Genomic DNA, 14,969 nt, shown 5'->3' with positions numbered 1-14,969 from the left:
ATATTGTAGCATGTCTCAGAATTTCATTCCTTTATCTGGCTGAATAATATTCCATTGTGTGTATGGATTGCCACATTTTATTTATTCATTCATTTGTTGATAGATGTTAGCTGTTGAGAAAAATGCTGCTATGAATCTTTAGTGCTTTCTTCATATTGTTGTATACTTATGACATATAATTATTTACATTTATCTTTTTATTTACTTTTTTAAAATTAACATTATTTTCATTTATCTTTCCTTCTAGCCTGGGAACTTGACTTGAGAGTGAGGGACATGTATTATGTCTTATTCATTCTTGTACCCTGGGTACCAGTAGATTAACAAGCAGGCGTTCAGTTGGCATTTAATAAATGTCTGTCAAATGACTAAATGGTAGATGGAAAATTAGTTTTGTGTTTACGTCATAAAGGACAAAAGAAGATTTGAAAAGTTGACACTTGAACAAGGGTTTGAACTCTGAGGGTCCACTTATACACAGATTTTTTTCTTTTCTTTTTGTTTTTTTTTTTTTGAGACGAAGTCTCACTCTGTCACCCAGGCTGGAGTGCAGTGGCGTAATCTCGGCTCACTGCAACCTCTGCCTCCCGGGTTCAAGCAATTCTCCTGCCTCAGCCTCCTGAGTGTCTGCGATTACAGGCGTGCACCACCACGCCCAGCTAATTTTTTGTATTTTTAGTAGAGACGGGGTTTCGACATGTTGGCCAGGTTGGTCTCAAACTCTTGACCTCGTGATCCGCCTGCCTTGGACTCCCAAAGTGCCAGGATTACAGGCGTGAGCCACCGTGCCTGGCCGCACAGATTTTTTTTTCAAGAAATATGTTGGAAATTTTTTGGAGATTTGCAACAATTTGAAGAAACTCCTAGATGAACAATGCAGCCTAGAAATATTGAAGAAATTAAGAAAAATGCATGATGATTGCATAAAATATATGTAGGTACTCATCCATTTATGTGTTTGTTAATTGACTGCTTATGTTATTGGTTCTGGTCAACAGGAGACTATTAGTTAAGTTTTGGGGGAGTCAAAAGTTTTATGCAGATTTTTGATTGCAGAGGGGAATTGGTGCTCCAACCCCCTCATTGCTCAATGGACAACTTGTATTTGTTCAGCTCTGTCAGCTTTGAAAAAGTGATCTTGTTTATTTGGAATTAGTTTTAAGTTAAAACATATTTAAATGATAGGAAGTTGCTGTAGAAATGTATCTATTTTCTAAACACAACATGGCAGTCAGAAGGCAATATTAATGAACACAGGCTAATAGAAAACACTCTTGCTCTGTGTGTGTCTGAGTCTGGGTGTGTGACTCCATTGTGAACTGGCCTTAGAGGATGACCTGCGCACCTTCACCTTACCCCTGCCAGAGGGCACCATGTTATGAATAAAGCAACTAAGTTTAGAAACAGGCAAAGGGAAGCAGAGGTGGGGTTTTGGGTAAGTTCACACAGTTGCTTGGCCAGTCTGACCCTGGGCAAATGTCCCCTTATCTCTCAATGATGGATGATGCAGCAGCTTTGACCAAACTGAACAATCCTCATTTCAAGACCAGCTGCCTAATTTTTTTCTTTTTTGGAAAGAGACCCTGAAGGATGTTGATTTAGTGGCATCTCCTCACGGTTGACTCTGTCAGTCATCAGGATACCGTGGAAGCAGGGGCAGATTAAAGGCCAGACCCACTTTTTGAATGAGAAATAAAGCCTGGGGTGGGCTGAGGGTCAGGCGGAGTGTGGGTGGGAAAGTTCTTTCTTATTTTAAACGTGTGCCTCTGGCTTTTGGAGAAATGATACTGAACATGGTGGACCTGTAGGGCTGTAAAGAACCGTACTGATAATCTAGTCCAGCTTCTTGGATTTATTGGTGAGGAAATTAACAGATGAAATTGCTTAGGAGGTTTATATGTGACCATGTAACTAGGAGGCAGAACTGGGCAGATACCAAGACATTTTCATCTGAACTGCTCAGCCTTTGTGAAACATCTTGATTTTTTTGATGACTATTTCCTCAACAGAATACCTTTAAAAAAATACAACTGGAATCAAAGATATTTGGTATGAAAAAGTAAATTTGCTAGTAATGGAATGTATCGTTATTAAAGTAGTTTTGTTAATATAATAATTTATAGTGTGCTAAATAGACCATACTTCTTTAGAACAGCTTAGATTTACAGAAAAATTAAGAAGCTAGTATAGTTTTCATATTCCCCACACTCAGTTTCCTGTGTTATTCACATCTTACGTTAGTCAATTAATGAGCCAATGTTGATACATTGTCATTAACTGAAATCTATACATCATTCAGATTTCCTTAGTTTTTACCTAGTGTCCTTTTTCTGTTCCAGGATTACACTGAGGAGATCACATTACATTTAATGGTCATGTTTTCTTTAGACTCCTCTGGTCTTGACAGTTTCTCTGAATTTTCTTTTTTTCATGACCTTAACAGTTTTGAGGAGCAGTGGGCAGGTGTTTTTTAGAATGTCCCTCATTGAAATATGCCTTTTTTTTTTTTTTTTTAACATGATTAGTCTGGGGTTATGGGCTTTTGGAGGAAGACCAGAGAGGTAAAGTGCTAATTTCATCACATCATATCAAAAGTATATATCAACATGACTTATCACTGTCGACGTTAACCTGATCGCCCAGCTGAGGTGGTGTTTTTCAGGTTTCTCCAGAGGAAAAAATGACCCATTTTTTCCACCTTTTCATATGGTACTCTTTGGAAGGAAGTTACTATATCCACCTCACACACAAAGAGGAGGGAGTTATATTCCACATCCTTGGGGACAGAGTATCTACATACATTATTTGATATAATGGGGTTTTATATTCTAAGAAAAGTGCTGGGCACAGTGGCTCATGCCTGTAATCTCAGCACTTAGACCGAGGCAGGTGGATCACTTGAGGCCAGGAGTTTGAGACCAGCCTGGCCAACATGGTGAAACCCCGTCTCTACTAAAAATACAAAAATTAGCGGGGGATGGTGGCGCACACCTGTAGTCCCAGCTACTTGGGAAGCTGAGACACAAGAATCACTTGAACCTGGTAGGTGGAGTGACCCAAGATCATGCTGGACAGAGTGAGACTCCATCTCAAAAAAAAAAAAAAAAAGCTTAGAACCTTCTGTATGATTTTATATGTTATTTAATATGTTTTATATGTTATTTACTCATACAAATTTACCCAAGTAGCATCTGAAAATAACATGAATGATTAAAATATAGATCACTCATACTGAGTTTATAGCTTTTAATTTTTTTCTTCTCCCTACAATTAAAAAAATATAGAACTTAAAATTTGATCAATTTGCATTTTCACTTATTTGTGCCAAAAAGAAGCTAGCTAAAAATGAAATGGGGTAGTTGGAGAAGTAGATGTGAATATTTTGTATATTGAATATCAGCCCCTAAGTAATAAATGATGCACTATGTTTATTATTGACTCGCTTAATTTCTTTCTGTTTTGGTTTTTGAGATGAAGTCTTGCTCGTTCTGTCACCCAGGCAGGAGTGCAGTGGCATGATCTCAGCTCACTGCAACCTCTGCCTCCCGGGTTCAAGCAATTCTGCTGTCTCAGCCTCCCAAGTAGCTGAGACTACAGGCGCCTGCCACCAGGCCCGGCTAATATTTGTATTTTTAGAAGAGACGGGATTTCACCATGTTGGTCAAGCTGGTCTCGAACTCCTTATCTCAGGTGATCCGTCTGTCACAGCCTCCCAAAGTGCTGGGATTACAGGCGTGAGCCACTGCACCAGCCATTTTCAAAGAAAGGAAGAGCTGGGCGCAGTGGCTCACGCCTGTAATCCCAGCACTTTGGGAGGCCAAGGCGGGTGGATCACTTGAGGTCAGGAGTTCGAGACAAACCTGGCCAACATGGTGAAACCCCATCTCTACCAAAAATAAAAAATTAGCCAGGTGTAGTGGCATGCACCTGTAATCCCAGCTACTCAGGAGGCTGAGGCAGGAGAATCGCTTGAACCCAGGAGGTGAAGGTTTCAGTGAGCCAAGATAACACCATTACACTCCAGCCAGGGCAATAGAATGAGACCGTGTCTCAAAACAAAAAAACAAACAAAAACATAAAAGTTAAAAAGAGAGGGAACCAATATTTACTTAGAACTTCTTGTATGCCAGGCAGTTTACATTTATATGTGTATTTTTACCTTTTTAAATTATTTTTGAGACAGGGTCCGGTTCCCTCACCCAGGCTGGAGGGCAGTGGCACAGTGACAGCTCACTGCAACCTCAAACACCTGGCCTCAAGTGATCCTCCCACCTCAGCCTCCCAAAGTGCTGGAATTACAGGCATGAGCCACCATGCCTGGCCTACATTTATGTTATCTGACAAGAACTCAGAGAATTGATGGGGAGCAGGGGAGTATACTGTCCCCATTTTACAGATGAAGGAGCTGAGACTTGGAGAGATTAAACAGTTTGCCCAAAGTTTATACAGACCAACCTGGATCCAGTCCAGGTCTACAAAATCCCTAAGTGTTCTTTGTATTCTATTATGCATCCCCTACCATTTTTTTCCCCTATCCTTCATGGTGAATTTGATAAAGGGGAGGAGGAAGGAAGAGTTTGCCCTAATTCATAGAACATTCTAAAGTAATGTGCTTGGCATTCCACATGAAACTACTCTTCTATGACTTATGTAATTTATAGATTGGTTAAGTACTTGGGCAAGTCCCTTCACACCTAAATCTCAATTTCCAAATGGATAAAAAGAGAATTTTGAGTAGGCCAGCCTAGAGGGCCTTCCCGCAGTCACACCTACACCTGGCTCCATGCCAGTCCTTTCCCCCTCTTGTCTACCTGCACATCCTCTGAGGACTTTCATTTTGTTGGTATGGATTTGGGCTCTTATTATAAAAGACTAGCATTAATAAGTACAGTAAAAAGTAGGCCATTCATAACAATAACTTCTTAAAGATAGTTTTATTTGATTTTTGATAATCTAAGAAAAACACAAGTGTGTGCACTAAATCAAGTTGGCAAGAGTGTGTAATCTGATGCCAAGTATAAACTGAGCAGACTTCAGACTTACTGACATCAGATTCTTTGGTTATGCTTTCTTTTTACTTTTTAAGTACTTCCAGTTTCCTATGTTTGGGTGGTTTCCCTTCCCAAGCTCCTTCCCTACTCTTACTCCCATTTCAGTAGAAAATGCAGAAAATGGAGGAAAAGCCAAGAAAGACTGTGTGCTCTTGGGGAAGTGAGTGGCAGTGCAGAAATCAGCAGTCTCCCTTTCATTGAAATTTGCCCAAGTAACCAAATCTTGAGTGGAGTAAGCCAGACAGGGTTGGTTTCCTCTGAATTAACCTGAGAGGCTGCCACTCCTTTCCTTAGGGCAAAGAAGAAGCTTTCTTAAGTACTGTTGCAGGAAAACATAATGATGGCCATGCAGTTAATTAAGAAGCAAAAAGGAACATTCCACTCCTCAAAGTGAAATGTTTATTTCTTCAAGTGTGTGCCAACTATCAAGAGATTGTCACAAAGTAGACTGAAGACAGAGGAAGTCATTTTCTGCTTCATGTTTTCTCATCTCTGAAATGGGAGTTACAGTATCTATCCTCCTACAGAAAAGACTAGTATAAGGATAAAATAAAGTAAGAAAGAGCTGAAGACATACTGGTGTCACAATGGAAGTAATGGTACTTCCACTGAAAGAGCAAGCTGTTCTAGCAGAATTTGAAATGTGAGATTCCATGCAAATCTTCTAGATAATTGGGCATTTACCCCTAAATACTAAGTGGAATATTTAAAAAAATTATTTATTTAGTTAGTTGGTTTAGTTTGGGGTCTTGCTTTGCCGCCCAGGCTGCAGTACGGTGGCAAAAGTGATCATAGCTCACTAGAGCCTCCAATTCCTGGGCTTAGGCGATTCCTCTGCCTTAGACGCCTGAGTAGCTAGGACAACAGGCATGTACCACCACCATGCCCAGCTAATTTTTTTTTTTTTTTTTTTTTTTTTTGAGATGGGGTTTCACTCTTTTTGCCCAGGCTGGAGTGCAACGGCTCAATCTCGGCTTACTGCAGCCTCCGCCTCCTGGGTTCAATTCTCCTGCCTCAGCCTCTCAAGTAGCTGGGGTTACAGGCACATGCCACCAAGCCTGGTTAATTTTTGTATTTTTAGTAGAGACGGGGTTTCACCATGTTGGCCAGGCTGGTCTGGAACTCCTGAGTTCAAGTGATCTGCCCACCTCGGCCTCCCAAAGTGCTGGGATTACAGGCATGAGCCACCACGCCCAGCCTTTTCAATTTTTTAAAGAGACCGGGTCTCACTATGTTGTCTAGGCTGGTCTCAAACTCCTGGGCCCCAAGTAATCTTCCCACCCTAGCCTTCCAAATGGTTAGGATTACTGGCATGAGCCCCTGTAATATATGAATGAAATATTGAATGATATTGAACATCATTTCACTATTTCTTATAGATTCAATGTCGTCACCATGAATACTAATTAAGGAGCTGTTCAGGGTCTTTGCCCTTCTTTCTAAATGGCTTCAGGCTGCTGCGACTCTTTTGCCTCTTCGTCCTGTGTTCTGAGCTCCCATTCCTTTCTTACTGACAGACTGTCTGCTTCCCTCTCTTGTGCTGTTAAAGCGATTTCCTTCATCTTTTCCAATGTTCTGCTTTGGTGCTTTGAAATCTGGTAATTAATTCATTAGCATTGTCTTGATATAAGAGTAAATTTGGTCAGTAATGGGGAATTGTCATGATCTAAGGACGTGATCTTTGTCACCTCTCAATGGTTATTTAATCTATCATATACTGTGGACATTATTTTTATTTTCTTTCTATTTTTCATCTACTGTGGGGTATTTTCTTTAGTGTGTGTAAGATTCTGGCACTTTAATAAGACTACCTGTAGTGTTTAACAGTGGTTTAAATTTTAATGATCTGAAGTAAGTTCTGACCAGCCCTCCCCTCCTCTAGGAAGCTTTACTAAATTAGGCAATGGAGGTCATTACGTTTTCTTCATCTAACAGGAATTTTGCTGAGTTCTCATCATTTCTGTTGTGTAGACTTTTAGTTCTTCCTTAGGGTAGGAACCAAACAACTTTCCTAGAAAATCCTGTCCTTTGGAACAGGGCTGGATACTGTTTGCATGCAATTGTCCCAGGGCTGGACAGGCCACACTGCTTGTGCTGCCGGAATCTGCTGGCTGATATTTGACTCGAAGTTGTTTTTCTACCCCCATTTCAAAAGTGACCAGAATCTTTACTTTTTCTCTGATAAAAGATTCAGAAAAATCAGGTTGGCCTGGCACGGTGACCCATGCCTATAATCCTAGCACTCTGGGAGGCCAAGATGGGAGATTACTTGAGAACAGGAGTTTGAAACTAGCCTAGGCAACATAGTGACACCACGTCTCTACAAAAAATTTAAAAATTAGCCAGGCATGGCGGCATGAGCCTATAGTCCTAGGTCCTTGGGAGGCTGAGGTAGGAGGATTGCTTGAGCCCAGGAGGTTGAGGCTGCAGTGAGCCATGCTTTTGCCACTGCACTCTAGCCTGGGTGACAAAGCAAGACCCTGTCTCGGAAAAAAAAAAAAAAAAAATTCAAATCAGTGCCTACGTGTTAATTTAAGTGTTCCTGTTGTTCCTGAAGCTGGTTTGATTCCTTTTGTGTCTGGCAGGCCATCTTTTCCCATGGAGCATGGTCCTACGGCTGTCTGCAGATGGCCATGAACCCCCAAAATTAAATGCAAGCACTTGTGTGCCTATACTTTTCTTCAACATTTCAAGAAACGCCCTTTAAAAAATGGTCATATGTTAATATATTATTGTTTCTTTACTACATTTCCCCCCCACACGTAATTAGTACTGTCTCATTCAGAGGATTAAACATACTCTCGACACCTTATTTTATTTGCATGTATGGTAACGATGAAGACTTCAGTTGAAATTTTAAACTTGTCTTGGACATCTCTTCTATGAAAGGAAATGCCTTTCTTATAAGACAGACATGTGATGATTGCAATGGTCATTATACTATAAATTCAAACGATTATTTTCTTCATTCGTAATCATCTGTCCAGTGGAAGAAGTCACATAAGACGATGTGGAGCTTTTTAAATCTCACCAAATCTGAATCTTTTTCTGGCCAGTAGAGGACAAATGAAGGCACTGGTTTTTCCATGGGCTTTTCACACTGATTTTATACACCACTGTGTGCCAGACACTGTGTTTAGCTCATCCTTTCAGGAGGTTATTTGCCATGTTCTAGAAGGAGAGATACTGAAATCCCTCTTTTATCTTAGCCATCAGATTTGAAATTAAAATATGTGTCAGGTAACATATCCGTGCTCATAACCAACAACAACAAAATGGAAATGGCAACAGTTCTATGTAGAGGAGGGTGGGTGTTGGCTATTTGGTGCCTGTGAATGAATTTCACAGTCGTGTGTCTGCTGAATATTTTCTTCCTTCCCTTGGCAAGGTAGAACTTGTTTGATCTCTTTAAGAAAAAAAAATGTAAAATTAAAGATTTAAAAATAAATAATGCTGTATAGAGGTGAGGCTTTTTAAGCAAGCACACCATGTCTGAGCAATCTAAAGTGAAAATATGTTATCAATCAACTTCTTTCCCGAGGAACGGTGGAGATGGAGACCTTATGTTAAGTTTGAAAAAGCACTAAAGGCCTCCATGTTAAAATGTAAAATTGTTCTTGTGTAATTGAGGCTCTCCCACAGCTGTATTCCTTTGTGTTGCTGAATTAGTTAACTTGTATGCCATATGCTTGACATAATCCGTAGTACAAAATAATCCAGAAGCACAAGAGGTCTAATTTGTCATAAAAGATCCATAACTTTCAGCCCACTGACTTTCCTCAGGTTGAGTATCTGGCTATATTTAAAACACTATTTAATTAGTATTTATTATCCATAGTAAAGCAAGCTTAGGATTGTGTTTCTTTTTTTGAATTGTTTTCTAGTTGAAACCCAGATTTGGAATAGTCGAATCTTGAATCTGCTTTTTAGAATAAATATTTCAGTATGAGAGTAAGAGGTTGCTTAGCGTGTTCAGGATTAAGTGAGAGGAGGGATATATGTAAGAGTAATTTTCATTTCTCACCTGAGGAAAGAAAAAAGAATAAAATCTCAAAGGTGTAATAACATAGCATTATTATGCATCATATTATCAAACTGATACTCTTTGGGGAGTTAATAAGTTGTTTATGCAGCATATCCTGATAAAGTCGGTTGACCTTCTAACATACTAAACTAATGTCTTTCTGGTGTTTAGTCATAGAGAGTAATAAGAATAATAAGCATGACTAAAAGTTGGCAATCTCATATACAGGGGACTCATAAGTTTTGAAACAGACCTCATGCATTTCTGAAATTAAATGAAACATTATGAAGGCAGTTTATTTCATTTCTCTTTTCCTTTCTTTCAGTTATCTTCCCTCATATTCTCTAACATGTAAGAACTGTCTTAACAGAGGTACTTAGGATGGTCTACTTTTTCTCAGTGAGTGATATATTAAGGAAATATGTAATCAGACAACTTTTCTGAGAAAAGATTTAAGGTTTTCTTTTTCATTGTAATATAGTATTCAATGCAAGAAGAATCCTGTGTGTATATTTGATTTAAAGAGCAGAAAACGGCTGGGCGCGGGGGCTCACACCTGTAATCCCAGCACTTTGGGATCACCTGAGGTCGGGAGTTCAAGACCAGCCTGATCAACATGGAGAAACCCCGTCTCTACTAAAAATACAAAATTAGCTGGGTGTGGTGGCGGGCACCTGTAATCCCAGCTACTCAGGGGACTGAAGCAGGAGAATCACTTGAACCCAGGAGGTGGAGGTTGCAGCGAGCCGAGATCACGCCATTGTACTCCAGCCTAGGCAACAAGAGTGAAACTCCATCTCAAAAAATAATAACAATAATAACAATAATAATAATAATAAAATAAAATGAAGAGCAGAAAACTGAACAATGTTTTCGTCTGGTGCAGTGGGAGGGAGAGAGGACTATAAATTTCCTATCTGTAAGTGACAGTGAATGAAGGGTGAACTAAGCAGCCTCTGGCTGTCCAGCGTGGATGGATGACACCCAATAATTAGCTTCTTCTTAACTTAGTTCAGCCCTTAGATATGCAGGTCTTTATTTTTCCTGTCTTATATAGGAAGTTGTTTGTGCATACAAGGATGTGTGTTTGTAGAAAGGAGACCATAGAGTAAGAATGAATGCAGATCAACACAGTCATAGATGAGAAGAAGCAAGCAAAAATCTCTCCAACTGTGGGAGAACATGGACCAGGAAAACCACAGACAGGAAGCAGCGCTAAATCTAAACGAGTCACAGCAGTAAGTTTCAGCAAATGGGAAGGAGAATGTAAGATGTGCTGTTTTTACCAAAGACATGTGTCAGAGTTTGAGCATTGCCTACCGCAACTTGCATCAGTTCCCTCTCCAGCCCCCAGTACTCCCACGTTGTTGAAATTCGGATCCCCACCACCCACCTTATTCTTCCACAATATGTCCTATGTGATCTATTCGAATCTCATTAAACTGATTTACTGGGCCCGCTGGCTCTGCTCACCCTCAGTTTATTCCTACTTTGTTTAAAATTCGGGAAGTGCTGGGGGAGGGGCAAGACATTAATCGCTGCACTTGTGCAAACGGAGTGCCAGCTGATTTATGGCAAAGGTTATAAAGGAAAAGTATTAAGTGTGCTTCATTCCATTTGGCAAAACCATCCTGCACAATGTCCACAGAAACCCCAAGAGTCCTGTTTTGTAGAAAGAAGGGGGGAAAAACTCCACCAAAGATGTGCTCTTCTTCTTTTGAGCATTAATTAAGACTGTAAATCACAGGCCACATGAAACAACTGTATACGACAGAATGTGGATGGTCCGGGACTTCTGCTGGGCTTGTGTGATCAGTCTGAATACCTACACCAAAGCCCTAATGGGAGGGCGGACTTCAAAGGGGAGTTTTGGCATGAGGGAGAGGTCTGCTCCAGCAGGAAGAGAAAGAGTTATAAAGTACAGACTGCATGGAAAAATAGGTGGTGGGGGACCAGGAGGAATGGGGGAGAGAATGAGAGTGGATCAGTGTAGGGTTTTATCTTAAAAGTACCAGATAATTATTGAATAATGTATATTCTTCTATTCTAAGCAGTTTTGATTTCATCACTTGAGAATGTCCTACAAATGAGGGGGAGAAAAACCCTCTATTTGTGGGGAGAGAAAAAAAATTGTTTTTAAACCCATGCGAAATGTCCTTTGGCTGCTTTGCTGACTGTTCACCAGCTCCTAATGCTGGGTCTCAGGCTATTCCTACAGCTGGAACTTAGTTCAGTACACATGATCCCCTGGAGTGAGTTTGCAAATAGTGAATTTACCTACTTAAGTCACTTTCCTCAGTGCAAGATCGGCTTTCAGCACCAATAGAGTTGAGATTGTGTTATGTGCCTTGGAGGGCTCTTCTGCATTCCTCTTCTACCCCAAAAAACACATTGAATACCTTCAATAAATATTTTTTTCTTTCATGATTCTCTTAAGGCTGATTAATCATATTCTTTGCTTTTGGAGATAATGTGGCTGATCTGCCATTTCAGCATATGTTTCTTTTTCCTCTGGCAGGGCTGGATTTCTGGTGATTTTTCCTCACACTGAGGTGGTCCAGTGTCTTTGGGTCCATCGCATATATTTTCAGCACAGCAATCCAAGACTAAGGTTACGTCCAAGTTCATGGCTATGAAACAGAATTTTAATGTTGGACCTTTGCTTCATAGTGTAGTATTTTAACTAACTGAGGTAATGCAACTAAGAATTATACATGGCCTCTCTGAAAATACTGTTATTTGCGGTTTGTAATAGTGAACAGTTGAAAGCAACTTGAATATCCAATAACAAGAATTTGGTTAAATAAATCAGAGTATGTTCATGTAATGGAACACTAAAACATGGTACAGAAATATAGGCATTAATATGAAAATGTGTTCACACCATATTATCAAGTTAAAAAGTATAGGTATGTATGATCCCATTTTTGGCTTTATTTTTCTACCTTATTAAGGTATAATTGAAGTACAATGAACTGCACATATTTAAAGTGTACAGTTCGATACATTTTGACATCTGCAGACACATGTGATATCATCACAATTGAGATGATAAACATTCCATTAGCAACCCCTACCCCTAAAGTTTTCCTATGTCTCTTTGTAATCCATTAATCCTTCTTTCCTTCCACCCTCATCTCCAGGCCAACACTGATTGATCTGTCTCCTGCCACTTATGTATTTTCTAGTATTTTTCTAGGTTGTAAATATATTTCCCTATGTTTTCTTTCTTTTCTTTTCTTTTTTTTTTTTTTGAGACTGAGTCTTGCTCTGCTGCCAGGCTGGAGTGCAGTGGCGCTATCTCAGCTCACTGCAACCTCCGCCTCCCGGGTTCAAGTGATTCTCCTGCCTCAGTCTCCTGAGTCGCTGGGACTACAGGCATGCACCACCATGCCCAGCTAATTTTTGTATGTTTAGTAGAGACAGGGTTTCACTGTGTTGACCAGGATGGTCTTGATCTCTTGACCTTGTGATCCTCCTGCCTCGGCCTCCCAAAATGCTGGGATTATAGGCGTAAGCCACCGCGCCTGGCCTTCCCTATGTTTTCTTATAGCAGTTTCATAGTTTTGGGTTGTACGTTTAGGTCTAAGATTCATTAAGAGTTAATTTACATGTATGGCGATATATGGTACATAAGGTCAATTTTAATTGTTTTGCCATGTGAATATCCAGTTGGTCCAGCCCCATATGTTAAAAAGACTTTCTCCATTCCCCCACTGAATTGCCTGAGCATCTTTTTCTAAAGTCAGTAGATCAAATATACATTGTCTAAAGTCAGTAGATCAAATATGCAAGAACATGCAATATGCACTTGTTTTGTTTTCTTTCACTCAGTATAATGATTTTGAGATTCATCCATGTTGCTGTGTGGATCAACTACTTTATGTTGTTGAGTAGTCCATTGTATGGATATACCAGTCTCTTCAACTTTTTGGTTTTTTTGCTTTTGTTTTTTGTTTTTGTTTTTTTTTTTCTTTTCCGTGACAGGGCCTCACTCTGTCACCCATGCTGTATGCAGAGGCACCATCATGGCTCACTGCAGCCTCAACCTCTCCAGGCTCAGGTGATCCTCCTACCTCAGCCTCCCTAGTAGCTGACACTACAAGCGTGCATCAGCATGCCTGGCTAATTTTTTTTTTTTTAATCTTTTGTAGAGCTGAGGTTTTGCCATTTTACCCAAGCTGGTCTTGAACCCCTGGGCTCAAGCAATTTGCCCGTCTCGGCCTCCCAGAGGGTTAGGATTACAGGCATGAGCCACTGCATCTGGCCTCATTGTATTTGGATCTGCATTTCCCTCATGACTAATGATGTTTAGCATCATTTCATGGGCTTATTGGCCATTGTATATATTCTTTAATGAAGTTTCTATTCTACTATTTTGCACATTTAAAAAATTGGTGGCCGCACGCGGTGGCTCACGCCTGTAATCCCAGCACTTTGGGAGGCCGAGGCGGGCGGATCACGAGGTCAGGAGATCGAGACCATCCTGGCTAACATGGTGAAACCCCGTCTCTACTAAAAATACAAAAAATTAGCCGGCCATGGTGGTGGGCGCATGTGGTCCCAGCTACTCGGGAGGCTGAGGCAGGAGAATGGCATGAACCCGGGAGGCAGAGGTTGCAGTGAGCCGAGATCGCGCCACTGCACTCCAGCCTGGGTGACAGAGCGAGACTCCGTATCAAAAAAAAAAAAATTGGTTTATGTTTTCTTATTAAGTTTTGAGAGTTCTTTATGTATTTATATATTTTGGGTATAAGTCCTATGTTTGATGTATCTGTTGTGAATATTTTCTCCTAGTCTGTGGCTTGCCATTTTGTTTTGTTTTTGTTTGTTTGTTTGTTTGTTTGGTTTTTGAGACAGAGTCTTGTTTTGTCACCCAGTCTGGAGTACAGTAACACTATAACTTCAAACTCCCTGGAGTTTGCTCAAGCAAACTTCCCACCTTGACCTCCAGAGTAGCTATGACTACAAGTGCACAACCTAGATAATTAAAAAAGATTTTTTTCTTTTTTTGTAGTGATGGGGTCTCACACTCATTATATTGCGCAGGGTGGTCTCAAACTCCTGACCTCAAGCAGTCCTCCCACCATGGCCTCCCAAAGCACTGCGATTATAGGAGTGAGCCACCATACCCAGTCCATTTTGCTTTCTTAATGATGTCTTTTCAAAACCAAAAGTTTTAGATTTTGAGGGAGTCTAATGTAGTATTCTTTTTTGTTTGTTTGTTTTTGTTTGAGACGGAGTCTCACTCTGCGATCTCGGCTCACTGCAAGCTCCGCCTCCCGGTTACACGCCATTCTCCTGCCTCAGCCTCTCGAGTAGCTGGGACTACAGGCGCCCGCCACCACGCCCGGCTAATTTTTTATATTGTTAGTAGAGACGGGGTTTCACCGTGTTAGCCAGGATGGTCTCGATCTCCTGACCTTGTGATCCGCCCACTTCACCCTCCCAGAGTGCTGGGATTACAGGCGTGAGCCACCGTACCCGGCCTAATGTATTATTCCTTAATGGTTTGTGCCTTTTTTGACGGGGAGGGAGGAACTTATCTAAAAAACTTTGGCTGACTCCAAGGTTGTAAATATATTGTCTTATATTTTCTTATGGCAGTTTCATAGTTTTGGGTTTCACATTTAGGTCTAAGATTCATTTAGAGATAATCTATTTGTATGGTGCTGTATGGTGATAAGGGTCAATTTTCATTTTTTTGCCATGTGAATATACAGTTGGTCCAGCACCGTATGTTAAAAAGACTTTCCATATCCCCACTGAATTGCTCAAGCATCTTCATATAAAATCAGTAGAACAAATATGTGTGGGTCTATTTCTGTATTATTATATTGATCTGTATATCCGAAGTGATCCTATTTTAATATCAGCATATGATTAAAAGCTTC

The sequence above is a fragment of the Macaca fascicularis genome, chromosome 4 (assembly GCF_037993035.2).
Source record: "Macaca fascicularis isolate 582-1 chromosome 4, T2T-MFA8v1.1".
In the NCBI taxonomy this organism is placed as follows: domain Eukaryota; kingdom Metazoa; phylum Chordata; class Mammalia; order Primates; family Cercopithecidae; genus Macaca; species Macaca fascicularis.
Note: the sequence above shows the minus strand (reverse complement) of the source record.